This window comes from Lissotriton helveticus, chromosome 6 (genome assembly GCF_964261635.1).
Source record: "Lissotriton helveticus chromosome 6, aLisHel1.1, whole genome shotgun sequence".
In the NCBI taxonomy this organism is placed as follows: domain Eukaryota; kingdom Metazoa; phylum Chordata; class Amphibia; order Caudata; family Salamandridae; genus Lissotriton; species Lissotriton helveticus.
The window spans coordinates 288,244,214-288,269,090 of NC_136067.1; positions in this window are offsets into that span (position 1 = coordinate 288,244,214).

The following is a 24,877-nucleotide window of genomic DNA, read 5'->3' on the forward strand; positions in this document are numbered from 1 at the left end:
TATTCATAATTATTTAACAACTAATTATTTTTCAATAACAAAAACTAATTAATAATAAAAATGAATACCAATTAATAATTAACAGTAAATTAATTATCAATACACAAAAAGTATTTTTATTATGTAATTAATTACAATTACATTACTTCCCACCCTATTCCCCTATAAACCCACATCCCACTACAGAAAATACATTAATGCAATTATCATAATTATCAAATGTTTAATTAATACAAAATAATTACCAATTAATAAAACTTAATTGCCAATTAATAAAACTTAATTGCCAATTAATAGAAATGAATTACCAATTAAAAATTAATTACCAATAAATTTAAAATCAATACCAATATATAAATAAAAATATTTACTTAATTACAATTAAATTATTTCCCACCCTATTCCCCTATAAACCCACAACCCACTACAGAATTAAATTACGCAAAAATTAAATACCATAAAATTCATTACTTAAAATAAATTAAACATACATTACAAAAATGAATATACACTTTTCACACATATACTAACATACAAAACACTTAAAACACATTTATATTATTAAAAATTCGATATATGTAATGCCTATATTGTATACTTCGATATTTTGACTTCTATATTTTGAAAATCGATATTACTTACCTTCAATTCGATATTTTTAACCACTATATTGTGTCCATTCAATATTTTGTCCATTCTATATTTTTACTTCGATATTATGTCCATTCTATATTTTGGAATCGATATTATGACTGTTTACCATCAGGGACCTGTAGCTAAAAAAACTGAATCTCTGCACATTGCCAGGCCTGGTGCAAGGAGTAGCATTAGGCCATCAATCTGGAATTCGACAAAACAGCAAGGGATGGCGCTTGAGGTAGCTATTCCAAAACATATGGGAGAGTGCAATTGCATGTGTAAATTTGAGATACATATTTCTCGTACGTTGATTTTTCATTAGTTACCAGTTTCATACCACCCATTACTCAGAGATAATAAGGTATAGCCATTCACAATTACAGTCATGCATAGCACTTTTAATGACATGTTACTTAAGATATTGTTTGTTTTTGTAGAGTTCCTGTTCATCCAGCAGTGCTCACTGACCAACACAAAAGTTTAGGAGAGTGGTTAAGTCTGTTTCTCTGTTTTCACTCTTATCCTATTCCATTTTCCCCATTTCTACCATATCTCAATGCATGTGGTCAGCAGTAGGGGTGATGAGTGACATAAAGAGCATCGCTCCCACTAGCTACTGAATACAACTTTAGTGCCATCTGAAAGAGTGACAGCAAGAGCTGCTGCATCCTGAATGCTGTACCTTTATGGGTATAATGTTCCCAGACAATGCAGGTCAGTCGGCTATTGCAACAGTAAGTGGGCACTCCTGCCTAGCCCCCTAGAAATGGCCAGGGATCTTCAATGTACCCACTATATTTGCCCATTAACGTTGTCCTTGGCTGAAGGTTGTGCATGAAGGAAAAATAGAAGCTGAACAGAGTCGGACTGGGAATCACCAGCAGCCCCGGCAAATGTATCCAAACCAGTTGCTGAAGTCAGGCCCTAGCTCTAGCTGTGGGCATCTTGAGCCTAGGAACCAAAAAGGCTTTGATGCTAAGACACTGATAATGTGTTGGGGGGTCACTTAATGCCAATTAATTAGGTAATTATTGCACCCCCTCTTTTTCCCTGACAAATTCTGAGAAGTCAAACGTGCCAATATTTAGCAAGGTAAAATGTACTTTATATTCCGAGGCATGTGGAAGTCTTCACTGAAAACACCATTTCTGCTTGTAATTCTAACTTTTTCACAGGAAAAGTCAGATGGTGACGGTGTGTACATACCGGCAAAATAATAGTCTGCCCACCAGGTTGAGATGCAGGCAACCATAGGTTTGGCTACTGTGGTGACTAATCTGTCACCACCAGGGCACAAGTCGTAGGGACGCTGTCACCGGAAGTGACGTCACAACAGGAAGAGACGTCACAAAAGGTGCCGAGCTCCTCGTCCCGGAGAGGCCAAAGAGTGAAGTCCAGCTGTTTGGCAGGGGGGACGGCGTCCCCGAGTTAAATAAGTGGGGGGACGCAGTCCACCCGCGTGGTACCCCGACTCGAGCCCTGGTCACCACCATGGCCAAACCTCTCAAACTGCCTGACGGAATAAGGGACGTTGGACGAATGGAACTATATGTAAACCCACCCAAATAGGATGGGCGGGCATTTACCCAATTGTTTACTGTCTACCACAACCAGCCGAACCCTTGCAGTGAGGTGCAGTAAAATGGGAATAAAGGTCCCCTCCATTGGGAAATAACTTCCAGGGCGAGGGAAGCATTACATTTTTTATTTAAAAAAATTAATAAATCCCACTGCCCTGAACCAAACAGAGACATGCATTGGCAAGAACCACTGTGATCGCGGTTCCTGTCAGTGCATAATGAATGATGGTCATTTATTAATGTGGCTGACGGTCCCTACACCATGACGAGGAAGTAATTTACGCCACTGCCCTGGTAGAACAACAGACCGTCCACCACATTTAGATCAGGCCCTAAGTGATTTGCCCAGAATAGCAGGATCTGGCTATTCCCCAATCATCCATTCAATCATTCTCATTCCCCCCTTTCTCGCCTCCCTCCATGGTCCCTCTCCGCCGTCCTACTCCGTACCTCTCTTTTTGTCTCTCTCTGGAATCCTCCCTGTGCCTGCTTCAGTGAAGCACCAGGAGCAGCCAATGTCTCCGACCCACTGGGGAAATGCCCAGCCGAATAAAAGGTCTGTGCAGCCCTGGGGCTCGGTAAATTCCTCTGCCGTTATGCCCTACCTTGTTATCAGGGCTTAAAAAACATGGATAACCAGTCCAGCACGCAGGCTTTGCTGGCCGGATATAGATTTAAATCTTTCTGGCCGCTAGGAGCCAATCAGGAGAGCGATGAAAAGGTCAAAGGTGCACGTTCCAGTGTTTCTATCTCATCGTCTACGCCATACGTTTTCATCTCAAATGCTGTTGAAACTCACTTATCTCATGACTGTTATTCATTTTCTGCTGGAAATGCTCTTGTTGTGTCAAATCAGTACAGAATGCGTGTCAAGCATGCTTTTACAATGGTTTTGCAATTCATTTCCTTCATTCCTGCCCTGTTGCAAAAAATCGCAGGTACTGGGAACTGGAGCGAAATAAGAGCTCAAGTATTCCACACTGTTTGGTGCCAGATGTCTATCAAACGCTATACGGGTCCAGACAATCTGTGTGCATCCCATTCTTACGCAATCACGGACTTTTTTTTTTTTTACAACAATACATACTTCAGCCAGCAGGGGAAAGACGAAATACCAAATCCATGTACAAGTAAGCGGAAAAACTAATTCACAAACTGATGGTGAGCTTTATAGGGCAAGAAGAATGTGAATAAATCATAATTACATACTTAACATAACTAACTACCACACTATAAAGTAATTTACAGCATCCATGGGACTGTGTGTCTGGTAAAATAAAAAATCCGACTACATATTAATTAATTTAAAATAAAATTATAGTGAAAATGCTTTCTAAATGGAACATACAAGTTGATGTAATTATCTGTTTAATAATATCTACCTAATACCACAATTCATCACAAATATGGCTACTTTTTTTTAGCATGCATGTTTGAACTGTCTTGCCTGATAATGTAACATGCATTTTAAAAATTCTATCAATCGACAAAAAAGGTACACGTGCGCGTTTTTCTGCGCTCAATCTTCACACAATAATATTGCAACAATCCATATCCCCTATAACAACAGCTACTCAGTGTCAATACGTTTGCCTTCCTTCCTGGCATTGCACAGATTGTGATAGACTTTGAGGGAGGACCCCTGGCTCTAGCGTTTCCAACACAGCGTCGCTAGCGCTAAACCAGCTTGTGACTCACAAGCTGGGAATTCGGGGAATACTAGGGTGCCTGGGTCACAACAATACCAAAACAATTTGTTATGTACATACTGTTTTTATGCTCAACAATACTAATATCTTTTTATGAACGCTCAATCAATTGCCGCTCAAGGGGCTGATTTAGAGTGTGGAGAGCATGCGGCGATCTGTCCATCATGCGGTGGTTGTTACCATGGTTACATGGTGGGCTGAATCATCGCCCACCATATTTAGAGATATCCACCGGCCCTGATGAGATCTCTATGACTTGCCATGGCGGCTCCTCTGAAGGCACTGAAAGTACAGAGCGTCTCCCATGTTTCATGCTGCCACTAAGCAAACATTTATGTTTTTCAAAAACAAACTACCAAAGCAGGAGTTTGGTTTTAAAAATCAGAATTTCAGAGATTTCTCCTAGCTTGAGTGGATAATTTTTTTTTTTTCTGTGCAGCATCATAAGGTTTTCCTGGCAGTCTCGAGTAGAAAATAAAATCCAGCAGACAGTCTGCTGCAAATAGGGCTGACTTTCTGATATACAACACTAACAGCTCCAACTCCATCAGATTGTCACTGTAGGGTTAGTAGGTGAAGCCATTGGAAACCTGATGGTCTACATGACGCTAAATAGAGCGGGTAGTTAGTTTGGCAGTTTAAGTTTGGGGGATTTAGAGTTTGGCCGAGTAACATGTCTGACACGTTCTAATCAGCCCCCAAGCCTTAACCAAGAGTGGCAAATAAGCACTGGTTTTAGTCTTCTTTCTCTGGTAGCTATCTTCTGTAGTGATAGGCAGCTCAGCTTGAGATGATCAAAGACAAAGGCCATCACTACTGAAATAGTGGCAGTAGTGAAATCCTACTGTGACAGTGTGCAAGGCAATAGTGAAATGTGAGGTAGCACAATGGGTTTCAGCGCTCTCTTCCTGCCATCAGTGCATACAGACTATGACGATCTCGTTAGAAGATCATTGTAGATCCTGTCTGCATGCGAGTGTACCACTTCTCAATAGGCTCCAACCCTTCTGTTCACCAGTGGCATAATCCACATCTGGATTGCACTTCAGACAGAGGCCGAAGAGGCAAGAATGCCAAAGTATGACCTGCCTTTGTAGCTCAGGTGGGTGGTCCTTCAGGGTTCATTTTGGTGGTTCCTGAAAGCCTACCATGCAGGATGGGGCAGTGGTCAAAGATACTACTCCTTGGTAGTAGGCCCTCAACAGCCCAACCTCAGGATCCCGATCTGAAGTAGTGTGGCTCACTGGTTAGAGGCGGCAGACCCGAGAGCAGAGGACGGCCCGGGACCAGGGTTCGATTCCCGGCGCGGCAGGTTTCTGGACCAGGGTCAGCGGACTCGATAATTCTCTCGCCTCGGTGCCCACTCTGATCAGCGATCACACTCGGCAACTCTGGGCATTAGCTTGCCTCATCTTCACTAACGGCCCCACCAGACCGCCGGGGATGCCTGGTCTCACCCTGGAGATACCCATTAAGGGACCATCTCTCAGGGAAGCCAGGAAGGGTTTCGCAGCGGTCGAAGCGCCTTGGGACCCTACGGGTAAGTAGTGCGCTATATAAATGCCTATACATTTACATAGGGTGGCTGGATGTTATGAGCTTGCTGTCCAACACAACGGCAAAGTCTGATTAACTTTTGCATAAACTTACTTAGCATTAACCCGAAAAGTTAGCTGACAAAAGTGATAAACCTGATTGGGAGACTCCTTCAAAATAGTCCATACAAAATCAAAGTGGACCCTGAACCTTTCTTGGACTGGACCTCAAACGGGGGACATCCAATTCTCCATGCAAAGTCATCACCCCACAACAGGTCTCCATAGCCCATGGGGTCTCCCAGTCAAAGGGAGAAAAAATTATCTGGAGGACACACAGGGACCAATTCACAAAAACATGTAGTAGGTCACATTCTCATCAATGCCTTTTAGAATTGGACCCGAAACCTCTATATGGGGAATGTTCAGGGAACATTCATAAATAATTAGTACAATTAGAAAGCACTGTGCCCTCTTTGCATCTTTACTGATAGTGAGTTGACATTTCAGGGCTAATTCATGAAGACGTTTTGAGAATGTACATTATGTAGTTCTACTTAGTGTGGCTCAGAAGTGACTCCACAGTTTGGAAAGTAACAGATGTAGGCAAGTTGGGAGTTCGTGTGTATTTACCATCCCCTGAGGCGTGAGCCGGGGGTTCTAGGCTGTTAATTACGATTTTAAAACTGTGACAGAATTAAATTTTGTTGTGTTATAATTTGGTCCTTTGATTCACTTTATGTAACTTTTAATCCACTGTGCTTTCGTTGCACTGCAATCTTCGACCCCTACTAGGAGGATTCGGCGCAGACGCGCTCTCAGAGAGGGTACTGCCATCTTTGGTGGATCCCTGGGCTGCGCACTAGTTGCTCACTGACTCCCACCCTCCTCCATCTCTATAAAATGAACACCTGGCCCTGGCGGCGCAGTGGGCGGGCGCAGCGGGCGGGCGCAGCGGGCGGGCGCAGTGGGTGTGCCGGCGGCGAGCCGAAGGCGCGCCAAAGGAAAGCCCGTCTGCGCCCGTCCGTGCCAAGTCCACGACAGGCGCAGGACATGCTAGTCAAATCCAATCAAATCCCGGCCAATTCAATCCTAATCCTATCCCATTAACTCGTATGTATAATGGAAAAGACCTGATAATGTATAAGGACGCTGGTAAATGCCCCAGCTGTCCTTCTATGGAGTTGATATGGGGCCCTTTCTCGTGTATAACTTGTAAATGGACCACCCCATGGCTCTCAGGCGAGTCCCTGCCATGTGCAGTCGCCACGAGGTCAGGCTCTCGCAAATTTAAAGGCAGACTGATTAATGCACGGTCCATATGTTGCAACAGTCAGGACATCAGGGATTTGATCCTTGATCTTGACCTTGACTTCCTTTTTGTGACCGAGACTTGGCTCAACAACGCCAGCAATCCAGATCTGGCAATTGCCTTTCTATCGGGCTTTACTATTTTTAGGCAGGATAGACAGAATAGAAGAGGGGGAGGGGTTGCTTTAATCATCAGAAATACCCTCATATGTCACACATTCAACTTAGGTTCTCTTAAAGGGGCAGAGGGAATAGGCTTTTCGATTATGCTGAATGCATCCGCCTCATTTTCAGGAGGTTTGGTCTATCGTCCTCCAGGTAAAGCCACTATATTTTTTGACTCAATAGGAGAATGCCTAGGTCAGCTCCTGCTGAGGTACCCTCACTTTACTCTTATGGGGGATTTCAATCTCCAGTTGGAATCCAAAAATGATGCACAAGCCACTAACTTCTACCAGACTCTGGACATTTTTGGGTTGCACCAATTGGTGGCGTTATCCACCCATTCTGCAGGTCATACACTGGACGGTGTTTGTTCTAATTTTCCGGCATTATCAACACTTATCCCGATCCCACAAATCTGGACAGACCACAGTCTGATCCCGTTTAATGTCTGTCTCCCAGGTCCGGTAAAAATACCTAGGGACAATCAGCAGTTCACTACTGATGTAAATTGGAAGAAGGTGGCTGAGACTATAAAGGCTAACTCTTCACGACAGTTGCAAGCTCCCAGTCTGTCGGGAGATGCGACCCAGGATTCTAGAAGCTTCCATTCCTGGATGCATCAAGTCATCACAGAATGCGCCCCGCCCAAAGTATGCCAATATAAGGGTATAAGGCGAAAACCGAATGCCCCTTGGTTTTCGCAGGCGTTGGAAGAAAGTCACCTGCTATGTAGAAAAATGGAACGGAAATGGAGGAAATCCTATGACTAATCAGCCAAAATTTCCTATGTTCAGCAAAGAAAATCCTCCCTGGCCAGCATTAAACTGGCCAAAAAGGAATATTACATCAAGGCCATCAATGAGGCACAGCAAAAGCAGAGAACGGTCTTTTCCATCGTTAAATCCTTTACGCATCCTAAAGCTCTCCAGCTGAAAATTCTTCCTTCTGCAGCTTTCTGCAATCAAATCGCTGACTTTTTTTAGGAGAAGATTGTGCTCATTCAGAGGAATTTTCCTGTCCTTCCCCCTACTTTTCCCTCTAGTCATCTGAGGACGGGGACAATACGACACACACCTTGATTGCCTACCAACCGGCCTCCCTTCTTCAAACTAGGGAAGTCATCCTGGCCTGTAAGTCAGGAGCACCCTCTGATTCGTGCCCTCCTCAGATACTTCATCAGTGAATTGATGCAGTTAACCCCTCCATTAATGCAATTGTCAACGCGTCGTTAGGCTCAGGGGTTGTACCTCGGGAATGGAAAAAAGCGGTCGTTAAGCCGTTAATGAAGAAACCCAATAAATCCACCACTGACTTGTCTAATCTTTGTCCAATATCGCTCCTCCCAGTCTTAGGTAAAATAACGGAGCAGATAGTGAATCAAGAATTAAAGGATTTTGTTGATACTCATAACATTCTACACTCACAACAGTCAGGCTTTCGACCGAGACACTCGACCGAAACTGCCCTTATTGAGCTTACTGATTCTATTAAATTCTTGCAGGATGAGGGGAGAAAGGCTGTCCTGATTTTGTTGGATCTCACGGCAGCATTCGACACCATCTCTCATGAAATCCTGATTGATAGACTGATAGGTATAGGTATAACAGACGCTGCCCTGACCTGGATAGTATCCTTTTTGACCAACAGATCCCAAACAGTCTCTTTGGGCCCTTTCCTTTCCAACGAAAAAAAGGTCTTATCTGGGGTCCCGCAGGGCTCCATTTTAAGCCCTTTACTGTTTAATATTTATATGGTCCCCCTTATTGCACTGATAGAGTCATACGGCATACTTGTAACATCATATGCCGATGACACCCAACTTGTGGTCTCTATGGATAAAAATTCCACCAATGCGGAACAAAATTTTAAGATCTGTTTGACGGAGGTCTTCCGTTGGATGGCCAATAACCACCTAAGATGTAACGCCAACAAAACCGAGATCTTACCCTTGGGCAAGGAGGCTCTCTTTTGTCCAAAGGACTGGTGGCCTGAGGAGTCACCTGCTCCGCCCCACTCAGTAGAAACTGCAAGAAATCTAGGGGTCTTATTTGAATCCTCCCTTTCCTTTCACCAACATGTAAGGAATACAGCAGGAAGCTGCTTTAGCATCATTAAGTCTCTTAAGAAGTTTTTTGACTTCCTGCCTACTGACTCTAGAAAGTCGGTTGCAGTGGTTCTGATATTATCGCGATTAGATTATTGCAATGGCCTAATGGCCGGAGTCAAAAAACCCACGCTAAAAAAACTATAGAGTGTGCAACATGCGGTGGCAAGATTAGTTCTCAAATTACCTAGAAGATCTTCCGCCTCTGCTGCGCTTCAGACCCTGCACTGCCTACCCTTACATAAAAGGATCCGGTTTAAGATCTTGCTAACCTCTTTTAGAGCCCTTAATAAGACAGGCCCGAGATATCTTGCGAGACGTTTTACTCGCTATGATCCCCCGAGATGCCTGAGGTCGTCAGGCGGTAATCTAATCAACATCCCTAGATTCAAGCTTAAAACCAAAGGAGGAAAGACTTTTACAGTACTGGCTTCTAAGGCCTGGAACGCCATGCCCAAGGACCTCAGACTCCTTGTACAGGAAAACGCCTTCAGGAAGCATTTAAAAACCTGGATTTTCAGTCTGTCAGATGGTTTTGTAATGGCTGCTATTTAGATCTTATCATTTGATTTGTACATGTGTTCAGCGCCAGGATGCTCCTTTCGGAGCGACAGTTAGCGCTCTAGAAATACCCCATACAAATACAAATACTGTGGGCTGGCTGGAAAAGTCACGCACATTGAATGGAGAAACTCATTGATCGTAGGCCTCAGAGCGGGAAGGATGAGCAGTGCAGACTGGGAGCACTTCCTCATTTCCCAGCCTCCCTCCTCCTTGAAAACCACCAAAGCACAGTCTCAATGCCCCTCTGTTTTGTCCAATCATCATGGTGACTGTCAAGCCCTAAAGCATTAAGGCTGGTTGCTCAGAAGCATACCTTGATGGGCGTGTGTGGGGCAATCACAACTCACCAGAGCTTTTCCTCTCCTCCTGGGGACCTGTGATTTGTGTGGGACATAACCTGAACACCCAATGGCCGCCCAAGACCAACATGTGCAGTCACCGTTATGACACTGTGGCCAGGAACAATCTATGCCTCTCTCAGCAAAGCCTCCTTCTTGGGCCCTGTTGGGTAGAATCATGCAGACAGACAGGATTGACAGAGGAAGGTCCTCACTATCCGATTTGATTGCGAAATGTGCCTGTAGTATTACACACTGGCTATGGCTAGCCTCGACCTATATGAGAGGAGTTAAGCTACGGCTGCGACAATGACATGGGACTCCATTAGGATTTGACACTTTCCTGCAGCTGGTAAGGCCGAGCAAATGTTAGTGACTTTTGCACATATTTTAGAATACCTTTCAGTAATTACAGCTACTTCTTAATGCAAATAATTTTCAATATAAGTTTAAATGGTCCATAAACTTTTAATATAGGCTAGGTGCTGGAAACTTGCTGGTGACACCATTCGATGTAACCTATTTATGTTTGGAACATTTCGATATGTTACGTGAATTGAAATGCCCCATAAACTTGTCCTAATGTGAATTAATAGCGGGTTGTGTACTGAAAATTGCATTATCTCTTTGTGATGTCCCATCAAATTACAACCTACAATGGAGTGGTCCTTTAAGTAATGTGAAGGTCCCAAAAAACATATTGACAGATTTTTTGCCAACTATTAGAGCAGCAACAGAAAATCATTAGTTTTCGTCATTAGCGCAAGGTTGGCTTTCCCTGGGTGAGCACAAAAAGGAAAGCTTTCACTTTTTAAGCCTATTAATCAAAAGAGCTAAAACCCATAGAAGACTTGCTCTGTTTGGCCTGTCTACTACCAAGGGACATCCAGGTTTCTAAGTAGAGGGGTGACGTGCTTTAATTGTGGTGTACCAATCCATTGAGACCTCTGAATACAGGAATTTTCGAAGAGCTGCAGCATTGTGGAACATCCTGTTGTTGCTAGATGCACATAAGACACAGTGCAGATGCAGGGTGTCTATTGAGTCAGTGAATAATTTGTCTAGGGACATGTATCAACCCTAGAAGACTGCTCTTAAGGTACCAAAAAACATGAGTAGTTAGGTGGACTCCTAACAAATGACATTTAACAACATATCGACCTCTTGAAAATTAGGAGAGCTTAGCTCAACTTTCCTGGAATTGTCGTACACCATTAACCTTAAGTTTTCAATGTTATTCAACACATTTTTTCCCCTAATGCATCAACTTCTTACACAATTTAATTAATATATTCATATAGGATCTCAAGTCAAGTAAGCATCATTAAATCAAAGTCTACAATTGTTTACCATTCAAATACAGCGTTGTGTACATGTTATGTATTTCGGAGCTGAATATGTCCTCCATCAAAACAAGACTTATAAATAATTTCCCCAGAGGAAGCCTCAGCATCTGGAAAGAAAATATTAAAAACTTAAGTACATCAGTGGACTTCAATTTATTGTAAATTATCTAAATTCTTGCAATAATATAAAAAAAAAATCAAGTAATGGCTGGAGAAAAGGAAATTACAAAAAACTAAATGTTCACTATGTAAGACATCATCCTAAAATCAACACAGCCCAAAGCAAATGTAAAGGCTTCCTAAGGTTAACAACAGCCATTGTCCTTTAAGGAACGTCACAACCATTTATCTCGTTTCAACAAGAGGTTGAGGCAGATTTATGAATAGTACACCAATTTATTGCATGAATGACACTGGTTGCTTGACGAGAAGCCACGGTTGATTTAATTTTACACAGTTACGAATAGCATTGTGACAGTGGGTGTGATACGGTGTGCACACATATCCTCATGAGCATAAGTGAGGTTAAAATAATGAAGGGATAGCGATTCAGGTGCTGCCGATTGTAGGGATCCACTGTCGGGCACTTTTATTATTTGATTTAATTTTGCATTCAGATGTAATAAAAACAAACGTAAAAACAAATGTGTCTCTTCTTTGGGTAATATCAAGCACAAATAATATATATATATATATATATATATATATATACTTGAAGATGAAGGATCACAAGAAAACAACAGCCAGCCAGGGCAAAAATCTGGATCCCAAAGGATACAATGAGTCACAAAGAAATAAAATATCCAAGAAAGAAGTGACTCAAACAGATATATTCACCAAAGAACAAAAATATATTTCCACTACAACGTTTCAGCTTCCGCCTTCCTCAGGTAGTTTCAAGATGGTAAGCTCAGTGGCTGCACAGATGACACAGCTGAATTTTCAAAAAGCATCATGAGTGAAGATTCCATTTGGAATGTGGAATCAATGCAGTCCTGAGAGTTCTTGAGATATGCAGTAATCAGGATGTGTTGTCAGTAATGTTCAGTCCATCTGGATGCAATGATTTTAAACGGTACATCCAGAAGTTTTCCTTGGAGTCCAGTAGTTCTTCCTTTGAGACATGTTCCACGGGGAAAATCTTCAAATCTGATAGTGAATGATCCACAAGGTTAAAATGATTGGCTACAGGCTGGTCAATTTTCTTATTGATTATGGCTGATTTGTGGTTCCTGAATCGTGTGCGGAGGTCATTCATTGTTTGGCCTACATATTGTTTTTTACAGCTTTGTCGTTGGCATTCAATCACATAAATAATGCATGTTGAGCGACATGTAAGATGCTGTCTTATTGCATAGGTCCTTCTGGTAACATAACTAGTAACTGATGATGTTTGTAAAAGGTATTCACACGTGATGCACCTTTTAGAGTCACAGCAATGAACCCCTGGATTTGTTACAGCTTGCTTAAGTTCTGCTCTCACAATAAGAGATCGTAAATTTGGAGCTCTGCGGTAAGCAATGACTGGCGGTTTTGGAAAAACCTTTTGCAATTTTTCACAAGTGGACAGTAAGGGAAATGTTTTTTGCATTATATTTCTGTAGTTGGGAGCTGATGGATGATAGTCAACTACAAATGGAGTTCTGTCGCTTTTGTTTCTGGCGTTGGTATTCCAAATAAGTGCTTCTCTGGGTAACTGCAAAGACTTGTCAATTTGTTGCTGTATGATATGCAGAGGATAGCCTCGCCTTCTAAATAATGTAGCAAGTTCCTGTAGATGGTCTTTACAGGTTTCCTCATTGCTGCAGATGCGTCTTATTCTCAGTGCTTGGCTGTAGATGATGCTCAGTTTAGTGTGATGAGGGTGACATGAAGTCCAGTTTAGATACAAATGAGCATCTGTAGGCTTGTGGTACAGATCAGTTGTAATTTTGTGTTCATGAATGGTGACTAGCACATCCAGAAAAGGAAGATGATGTTTCTGTTTGGTATTGCTGCTGGTAAATTTGATGGTAGGATGGATATTGTTGATATTAGCTGTAAATTGTTCCAATGTTCTACTTCCTGCATTCCATATTATAAAAATGTCATCAATGTATCGTAGCCATACCAGTGGTTTGATGCTAGAAGTAGCAAGTATACTGTTCTCTAGTTTGCCCATGAAGATATTTGCATAGGATGGAGCCATCCGAGTACCCATGGAAGTACCTTGTATCTGCAGATAGTGTTTACCATTGAATGTAAAATTGTTGGATTTAAGGATAACTCTAGCAAAGTTGGTAAGCACATTTGTTGATGGTTTTTTCACAGTTCTTTTACTAAGAGCTTCAGATAACGCTATAAGCCCATCCTCATGTGGTATATTGGTGTATAATGATGTAACATCAAATGTAGCTAGAAGAGTATCATCATCAAATGTGTAGGTTTGGTTTAATCTTTCAATAATTTGAAGGAAGTGACTGGTATCTTTAACAAATGATGGAAGTTCCTGTACAATGGGCTGGAGGTGCAGGTCAACAAATAAAGATAGTCTCTCAGTGGTGGTGTCATTGCCAGAGATGATTGGACGGCCAGGATTGTTCATTTTGTGAATTTTGGGAAGCATATAAAATCTCCCGGGTCTTGGTTGGGGATGAACAAGTATATCTGCTGTTGTTTCATCAATGAGGTTTAAGAACTGGAATTTTTAATTTTTTTTTTAACTTTTAAAGAACACAAAAAGTGACTCTGAAGTGGCAAACATACTACAGAAGATTGCAGTAGTAAAAAAGATGACTGCCAGGAATTCTATTAAAATTAAATCTGAAAAACTAAAAAGGGATATGTTAAGATTTCATATACCTCCTCTTCCAACTAACCACTTCGTAAATCATTCTGTTTTTGGAGATTTTCTTGTCAGTGTAAGCCCTGTGAATAAACAGCATAAAAAGAACAGAAGATTTATAAGACAAAAAAGACTGCATAGCATCAGCCAGCTTCAACCCTTCCAGACATCTGACTCAGTTATTGACCTGACTGGAGGGCTCCTATCACCAGGTGAATTGACCCTCTTGAGCAAAGGCCTCTATTTCTGTCTTGTACCGAAGGACCATAATACAGCCAACATGATGAGAGACCTAAAAACCTTCGAGAGAAGATGCAGACTGGCAGAATATTTTTACAATAATTCTAATGTTGGTCTGCCAAGCTACCTTCCAGATCCATTTAAGAAGTTCCGCCATCCCAAATCATGGACTCCTCAATGTGGTAGAAATCCTGTTCTTGATACATACATTTTATCCATCAACAAACACATCAAGGAATCAACACCTAAAAGGATTTTTGATAACATCAGCAAAGAAGAAAGAAAAGCTCTCCACCTCCTACAACAGAGAATGGATGTCATTATAAAACCGGCAGACAAAGGTGGTGCAGTGGTTGCCATGAAAGTAAGTGATTATATTGAGGAAGGAATGAGACAACTAATGGATACCAACACTTACAAACCTTTAGAAACTGATCCCACTGAAGATTTGAACAAAGAAATTAAAAACATGGTTGTAAGGTACAGGTGCTTAAACCTCATTGATGAAACAACAGCAGATATACTTGTTCATCCCCAACCAAGACCCGGGAGATTTTATATGCTTCCCAAAATTCACAAAATGAACAATCCTGGCCGTCCAATCATCTCTGGCAATGACACCACCACTGAGAGACTATCTTTATTTGTTGACCTGCACCTCCAGCCCATTGTACAGGAACTTCCATCATTTGTTAAAGATACCAGTCACTTCCTTCAAATTATTGAAAGATTAAACCAAACCTACACATTTGATGATGATACTCTTCTAGCTACATTTGATGTTACATCATTATACACCAATATACCACATGAGGATGGGCTTATAGCGTTATCTGAAGCTCTTAGTAAAAGAACTGTGAAAAAACCATCAACAAATGTGCTTACCAACTTTGCTAGAGTTATCCTTAAATCCAACAATTTTACATTCAATGGTAAACACTATCTGCAGATACAAGGTACTTCCATGGGTACTCGGATGGCTCCATCCTATGCAAATATCTTCATGGGCAAACTAGAGAACAGTATACTTGCTACTTCTAGCATCAAACCACTGGTATGGCTACGATACATTGATGACATTTTTATAATATGGAATGCAGGAAGTAGAACATTGGAACAATTTACAGCTAATATCAACAATATCCATCCTACCATCAAATTTACCAGCAGCAATACCAAACAGAAACATCATCTTCCTTTTCTGGATGTGCTAGTCACCATTCATGAACACAAAATTACAACTGATCTGTACCACAAGCCTACAGATGCTCATTTGTATCTAAACTGGACTTCATGTCACCCTCATCACACTAAACTGAGCATCATCTACAGCCAAGCACTGAGAATAAGACGCATCTGCAGCAATGAGGAAACCTGTAAAGACCATCTACAGGAACTTGCTACATTATTTAGAAGGCGAGGCTATCCTCTGCATATCATACAGCAACAAATTGACAAGTCTTTGCAGTTACCCAGAGAAGCACTTATTTGGAATACCAACGCCAGAAACAAAAGCGACAGAACTCCATTTGTAGTTGACTATCATCCATCAGCTCCCAACTACAGAAATATAATGCAAAAAACATTTCCCTTACTGTCCACTTGTGAAAAATTGCAAAAGGTTTTTCCAAAACCGCCAGTCATTGCTTACCGCAGAGCTCCAAATTTACGATCTCTTATTGTGAGAGCAGAACTTAAGCAAGCTGTAACAAATCCAGGGGTTCATTGCTGTGACTCTAAAAGGTGCATCACGTGTGAATACCTTTTACAAACATCATCAGTTACTAGTTATGTTACCAGAAGGACCTATGCAATAAGACAGCATCTTACATGTCGCTCAACATGCATTATTTATGTGATTGAATGCCAACGACAAAGCTGTAAAAAACAATATGTAGGCCAAACAATGAATGACCTCCGCACACGATTCAGGAACCACAAATCAGCCATAATCAATAAGAAAATTGACCAGCCTGTAGCCAATCATTTTAACCTTGTGGATCATTCACTATCAGATTTGAAGATTTTCCCCGTGGAACATGTCTCAAAGGAAGAACTACTGGACTCCAAGGAAAACTTCTGGATGTACCGTTTAAAATCATTGCATCCAGATGGACTGAACATTACTGACAACACATCCTGATTACTGCATATCTCAAGAACTCTCAGGACTGCATTGATTCCACATTCCAAATGGAATCTTCACTCATGATGCTTTTTGAAAATTCAGCTGTGTCATCTGTGCAGCCACTGAGCTTACCATCTTGAAACTACCTGAGGAAGGCCGAAGCTGAAACGTTGTAGTGGAAATATATTTTTGTTCTTTGGTGAATATATCTGTTTGAGTCACTTCTTTCTTGGATATATATATATATATATATATATATATATATATATATATATATATATATATGTATATTTATATATATATTTTACCTACTGGCGGTCGCCAGTAGGTATATATAGTTAGGATTTTTTCTCTATGGGTTTTTTGAAAATTCTATGTCTAATAACTTTGGCGTTTGTGGACGGAATTGGCTGAAATTTTCAGGAAAATGGCACATTTTGTTTCTGAGCAGCCGCTGAAAATTGGGGGGGGGTTCGTCCAGGGGGGGTCGAGAAAAAAGGGGGGTCCCAAAACGTGTTTTTAACATTGAGTTTTCCATAGGGCGGTTGGCCTCACTTTTAGCCCGAACGGCTGAATGGATTTGCACGAAACTTGGCAAAATTGTAGGGACTGGTAGCCCGATGTGCCTTTTGTAGGTCTCAATATATGTGCTACAGTGGATTTTGAGAAATTAACGTTTAAAAAAAGATATATATCTGTAACAGCGGACCGGGCAGCGCTCCAGGACGCGTACTTTTCGCGCAACGGAGCTTTGTGAAGCGAAGCTGATTGGTTCTCCGGCGTCTGTCAACATTCCAAACAGTCCGTAGCGGCCGCCATCTTGTCTCTCGGTAGGATCGAGAGACAAGAGGAGGCCAAAGCGAAGGGGCAAATGACCATAAGGGGGAATAGTAGATCCTCGCTGACCCCCTAGGTTTGATGTGGAGGTTTTAAAAGGGCCCCGCGGGGCAAAAAAAAAATAATAATAATAATAATCGAACGGCTGAATGGATTTGCACGAAACTTGGCAAAATTGTAGGGACTGGTAGCCCGATGTGCCTTTGCTAGGTCTCAATATATGTGCTTCAGTGGATTTTGAGAAATTAACGTTCAAAAAAAGATATATATCTGTAACAGCGCACCGCTTCGCGTACTTTTCGCGTTACGGAGCTTTGCGAAGCGAAGCTGATTGGCTCTCCGGTGTCTGTAAACATTCCAAACAGTACGTAGCGGCCGCCATCTTGTCTCTCGGTAGGATCGAGAGACAAGAGGAGGCCAAAGCGAAGGGGCAAATGACCATAAGGGGGCATAGTAGATCCTCGCTGACCCCCTAGGTTTGATGTGGAGGTTTTAAAAGGGCCCCGCGGGGCAAAAAAAAAAAATAATAATAATAATCGAACGGCTGAATGGATTTGCACGAAACTTGGTAAAATATTAGGGACTGGTAGCCCGATGTGCCTTTGCTAGGTCTCAATATATGTGCTTCAGTGCATTTTGAGAAATTAACGTTCAAAAACAAGATATATATCTGTAACAGCGCTCCGCTTCGCGGAGATAAAATTATATCTGTATTACCTAGCTGTTGCTAACACCAGTTAGCGACGGCTAGTAGGAGATAGCGACCATCTTGGGCCCCACTTTGCATGTGAGTGATATTTATCACTAATGACATGCAAAGTGGGCATGCCAAGATGTTAGCGACTGGAAACAGTCGCTAACATCGCTATCTCCTATTATCAACTTTTGGAAATATTCGAGATAAGCGCGAATATCTCCAAAAAGTAACAGCTGCCCTGAGCAGTTCTTAGCCATGTTATCCAATGGGAGGTGGATAACATGGCTAAGAGCATTAGCTCGGTAATGCATGAATATCGCTGAGTTTTCAGCGATATTAATGCATTGCGGTCGTTTTTTATCGTATTTGCGATAAACCTTGATAATAGCAAGGTTTATCTGCGATAATTTCTGACGATAAAAAAATCTTTGCAATGCATCGTTAGGGATAAATATCGCTTAACTTTGGTAATATGCCCCAACGTCTGTTAACGTTCGATTCGAAGGAAATCAGGAAGTGTTGAAAAACATTGTCTGCGCCATCTTGTCTTTTTTCAAATGCCACACTTTTGTCGTGCACGGCAGCCATTTTAGATGCCTTGACCAGACCCACTCTGTGCACGCTGTCGATCCTTAGCATGGCTCCCCACCCTCGCAAGCATCTCACCCAGGCAGTGGTCACCCCCGCTCTCTGTCTTATGCATGGGTAATAAACCTCCCCCCATCTACGCTGCTCTTCCCTGAGAATCACACCCTGTGCCCGCCCGACACCTCCCTTTCGCCCTATTCACTACCGCACCCTCTGACACTTCTTTTCCTCTGTGGCCGATTGTCCAGGCCGGTCCTAGGCTATCAGCTAGCCCTGCAGATGTAGTTTATGGCCACAGCTGTAAAGAATCACCCCTCTTCAAAGGAGTTATAGTAGATCAAGGCCCACACTCGATGAGATCCGTCACAGCAGAAGCGTTGCTATTATCTGAAAACCATCCTGTATTGTGATTGGGGAGGGGACCGAGCGTGAAGCGGAAGATTCCAGGGATGACTCTTTGTACATCAAAGTTTTTACAATTATGTGTCACATTAAAAATATATAGCACTCCGACAAAGTAGTAAGATTATAAAACTTTAATAATTTATAAATATATACAAGAAAACAAAAATAGTAATAACATATAAACATTTTTAGGGAAAAACAACGAAGTAGCGGTCGGCTGTGCGAATAGTCCCAACGCAGCACAACGTCCAGATTTCCGGCGTGGGGCGTCGCGGGGGGTGGGTCATCAGTAGCAAACTGTTGTGCGAATAGTTCCAAGGCAGCAGAACGCGCCGAAATCTAGATGACACGAAAGTGATGTCTAGTAAGTTGCCACCCAGCAAATAACGGCGTGGGGCGTCGCGGGGGGTGGGTCATCAGTAGCAAACTGTTGTGCGAATAGTTCCAAGGCAGCAGAACGATGGCACCAAGGTGATGTCCAGTAAGTTGCCGCACTGGTTTTGGTATCCTACAATGCTGCTCCGAATAACGGCGTGGGGTGCTCCGGGGGAGGCGGCGTGAACGGGCCTCTCCAGGTGGAGTGTCATCTGTTGTAGTGGGGCGCCCCTTTACCGTTTCAGTTGCCATTCCGTCCGTTTTTGGTCCACTGTGTCAAAAGCCGCAATTCAGCTGAGTTGCGCCCACTCTTGCGGTGCAGCGATAGGCGGCTGTCACAGGACTCTCAAAATGGCGGCAGGCTCTTTCCTTTTTGGGCCTGGTCCACTGAAATGGCCCTGGGACACCTTGGAAATCGGACGCTTGTCTGCTAGGTCTTGGACCCCATTCTCGAAAGCGTCCCCTCCGCCTTGAGAATTCATCAAAAGTTTTGACTCCTGCAGGCTTCTGGTGGGGAGCGGCTGCCATGATTGCTCGCGGAATGACCACGACGGAGCTACGAGATGGTGGTGCTCTCATGCTGACGCCAGTTTAGTCTGAAACATCCAGAAACAAGGTGGGGCTTTCATCGTTTGGGAAAAAAAAAAAGTTTTCATCCAATGAAAAGTGTTGTTTTTAGGTCATATGATCAAGCCTTCCATCATTAGGAAACCAAAAGTAAAATGAACCAATGAAAAGTTTTATAAACAAGTCACATGACCTGTTATGCGGCATAGGGTATAAAATGCGTAGAAAATACGTTGGCACGTGAGGCGGCGTCAGTAGCGGACCGATGTGCGAATAGGCCGAAGGCAATACAACGCGCCAAGATCCGGATGGCACCGAGGTGGTGTCCAGCAAGTTGCAGCACTGGTGTGGCCATCCTACAATGCTGAAAGTCGGCGTGGGGCGCCCCGTTGGCCTGTGAGTTTGCGTCAGTAGCGGACCGATGTGCGAATAGGCCGAAGGCAGCACAATGCGCCAAGATCCGGATGGCACCGAGGTGGTGTCTAGTAAGTTGCCGCACTGGTGTGGCCATCCAACAATGCTGAAAGTCGGCGTGGGGCGCCCCGTTGGCCTGTGAGATGGCGTCAGTAGCGGACCGATGTGCGAATAGGCCGAAGGCAGCACAACGCGCCAAGATCCGGATGGCACCGAGGTGGTGTCTAGTAAGTTGTCGCACTTCTGTGGCCATCCTACAATGTTGAAAGTCGGCGTGGGGCACCCCGTTGGCCTGTGAGATGGCGTCAGTAGCGGACCGATGTGCGAATGGGGCCAAAGGCAGCGCAACAATATTTTCTGACTGACACCACAAGGCGCTGAGATGCCAAGATCCGGATGGCACCGAGGTGATGTCTAAGTTGCGGACTGATGTGCGAATGGGGCCAAAGGCAGCGTAACAATATTTTTTGTATGGAAGATACCACTAGGCGTTGAGATGCCAAGATTCGGATGGCACCGAGGTGATGTCTAGCAAGTTGCTGTACTGGTGTGGTCATCCTACAATGCTGAAACTCGGCGTGGGTCGCCCCATTAGCCTGTGAGATGGCGTCAGTAGCGGACCGATGTGCGAATAGGCCGAAGGCAGCACAACGCGCCAAGATCCGGATGTCACCGTGGTGGTTTCATAGTTGAGAGGCACTTCATCTGCAGTGGGGCGCCGAGATCCGGATGGCACCGAGGTGATGTCTAGCAAGTTGCTGTACTGGTGTGGTCATTCTACAATGCTGAAAGTCGGCGTGGGGCGCCCCATTAGCCTGTGAGATGGCGTCAGTAGCGGACTGATGTGCGAATGGGGCCAAAGGCAGCGCAACAATATTTTCTGAAGAGAAGACACCAAAAGGTGCTGACATTCCAAGATCCGGATGGCACCGAGGTGGTGTCTAGCAAGCTATGCAGTTGAGTTGTGTGCGCACTTGCGGCGAATAGGTCGAAGGCAGCATAACAATGTTTTTTGAATAGAAGACACCACAAGGCGTTGAGATTCGGTTACCACCGAGGTGATGTCTAGCAAGTTGCTGCACTGGTGTGGCCATCCTACAATACTGCTCCGAATAACGGCGTGGGGTGCCCGAAGGGGGGGGGAGCCGGCGTGAATGGGCCTTCCTAGGTGGAGGCTCGTCTGCTGTAGTGGGGCGCCCCTTTACCGTTTCAGTTGCCATTCAGCTGAGTTTCGGCTGCTCTTGATGCTACAGCGACAGGCGGCTGCAAGAGGACTCTCAAAATGGCGGCCTGTTCTTTGGATTTGGGCCTGGTCCACTAAAATGGCCCTGGGACACCTTAGAACTCGGACGCTCGATTTTTTTTTCCTTTCCTGTACATGCAAAAAAAGGTAAATGCCCGGTACGTTACACGCTTCATCTGCCACGATGAACTCTCCAGAGGAACCGAAAAAAAATATAGTTGTGGTAACTATACCATGCATCGTCATATGGAGAGGTGGCACCAATTAATTATAGTGCTGCATAAAAGAGAGATTTGGAGGAGAACCCCTGACCTGCTAGTACATTCATCAAAGAAGTGGCACTGAGAGCTTCAGAGGCAAGGGAAACGGTCCCAAATATTTAGAAGAACTTTGGAAAGATTAAAATGACATGTTTAGATTGTGGCAAATTAATTTCATGTGGACAGATGAGTGTTACTCTAATAAATACAGCATATGAACATCATCATAGTCGATGGTTGGTAGAGACATTTTGACTATATCCTGGACCTGCCCGTCCTCGCCCAAAATGGCGCCGGAATAAATGGGACTCGTAACTCCTTGTTGTGTACTGGTTGCAGAACCTTGAAATCACGAGATACGTATGCAGTTTTGAAGCACATGGCGGGCGGGGACGAGAATTGATTGACTATTTCGACATCCCTATTGATATTAAGTTCTGATGTGTTATTGATTACTGTACTGTTGAAAGTTCGAATTAACGTCACCCATGGTACTTGCCCGCAAATGTATATCTAGATAATTTTATTGTAACTGGCCCTGTCGTATTTTAATTATAAAATGTACGTCCACCGATTCCGTAACTGTTAGACACCTTAGTTCTTGCAACCTAATGGCCCGCCCGTTACGTTCCTCTACAGTGTAAATGTCTATTCATCATATACGATTACAGTTTGCTCTGTGGCAGGCCCACGTGGTTATAGGCTCGTATTTGTATAATGACATTTTCACAATAAAGGTTTTTAAAAGAAAACATGGTAGTAGTATATACATTGGTAAAGTTTTTAATAATAGTGACTGTTTTAGAATCATTAAAAGGCAAGTGAAATAAAGCAGACCAATTACATGAAGGGTAAAAGGTATAATACGAAGGAACGCAGTAAAGATAAATGGTCAAGGGCTGTTGTGTTTTCTATTCCTGCAACATAAAGTGATCGATAAGAATCTCATATTCAGGCGTATCGGCGACTAAGACAGCAGGTCGACCCTCTTTTGCTCAACGGCTCCGTCATGGGACGAAGAAACGCTCTTTTTCTCGAAAAAAGAATATATTTTACTTGCAGGACAGTTGTAAAATTTCCGGGAAAGTACATTAGCCTGGAACATTATAACATATATTTAAGAAAAAATAATGTTCGGAAGTAATGAAAAGCGTAATTTTTAGGTCATATGACCAAGCCTTTCATCATTACAATAAGAAAAGTAAAATGAACCAATGAAAAGTTTTATTAACAAGTCACATGACTTGTTATGCTTACGTTACGCGCTGCGCGCCCCGGATGACTTCCGGATGCGCTAACGCGGCGCGTCATATGACGCATTACGCGACAACGCAGGTACAGAATATAGTCAAAATGTCTCCACCAACCAGCGGTCGGAACACAACCCCTTTCAGCAGGCTAAATAGTTCTGTTAAATGGCAACAGAAGGGACAGGCAACAAGAACCATCAGTCAAAGAGGGGAGGGCTAGTTCTTCTCTACCGGGTTACATTGGGGCGATACCGGAACTGATCGAATTGGTAGTCTACAGTGTTTCTGGATGTTTCAGACTGAAGCTGGGGTTAGCATGAGAGCAGCACCATTTCGTAGCTCCGTCGTGGTCATTCCGCAACCAATCATGGCAGCCGTTCTTTATCGTTATTTTGGGCGGGGTGGGTGGCGGAGCCGAGCTGTTTTGCAGCCATCATTGTGTGGAGTTCAGTTCATCTCACTAGTTTTGTATTTGTCATGAGGGGTTGTTCCTAATGTTTCTATTTTAGCGAGGTCAAAAAGAGATCCCATTAGTGGCCTACTGATTTTGCTCGATTCCTTTTCTTTTTTTTTACACGATTTTTCGTTATCTGGAAAGACTAAACAGAGTATTGCGACTCTGTGTTTGTTTGTAAATAGAGAATGAACCAAAGAGAACTAATTCTAAAACAGTAAATACTTGGATAACAATCAATCAAATGGAGAGAGAAGCAGGCACGACGGATTACAACGGGGGCAAACGCCTGCGTTAACTACCTTTCACTATCTGCAAAGAGAGAGTACTCCTAATAGAAATGAGGGGGGGGGGCACCATTCAAAGCAGATCAGTGTGCATAAACACGAAAATGTTTTCACTTACCACGTACTTGACATTCGACAGCTTATGATATTTGCTATTAAAAAACCATTGAAATTCACTGAAAAAACCATAGGTTATAGACCATATATAGTTAGGAATTAGCATTTACAAAACCTTGAAAATTCACTGAAAAAACCATAGGTTATAGACCATATATAGTTAGGAATTAGCATTTAAAAAACCTTATTTTACTCACACAAAACCATTGAAATTCCATATATAGTTAGTTGCACTAACTATATATCGCGCACCCGCAATCCACTGCTGATCATGTCACATATTACATCATTCATGACATGGTCAGTGACATCACTGATGACATCACTGATGACATCTCAAATGACATCACTGATGACATCACTGATGACATCTCATTTGACATCATTCTTGTGCTAATACGATAAACCTCTTCAGACTCTAATATAACCTTAGATACACTCAGTGTATACAGACACTCACACACTGCCACTCATTCATGGAGTTACTCACACACCCAGTCAGTCATGCAAAGAAACAATCTCACCTCCATTTCTTCAACTATACAGTTAAACACACCTTACTTATTGAAACATATACTAACACATATTTACTCTCTTATACAATCCCTGATACAAGTTCACAATGATCGATACAACCACTCACTCATTCAGTGGCTCTCATGCACAGTTATTTATATATGCCAACTCTCACATGTACTGTGTTTTACATATGTACTTACTATGACATGTAGCATTGAGATATCCATTCACTCATCAATACACTCATGCACACAGTCAACTGCCCATGTAGCTGTTTCCACATGCACTCTTGAACTCATACACCTAGTGAATAAACTGCTCACACATCTATGCATAGAGTCACACACCTTCCAGCCACCCCCACACAAACTCAATCTCCCA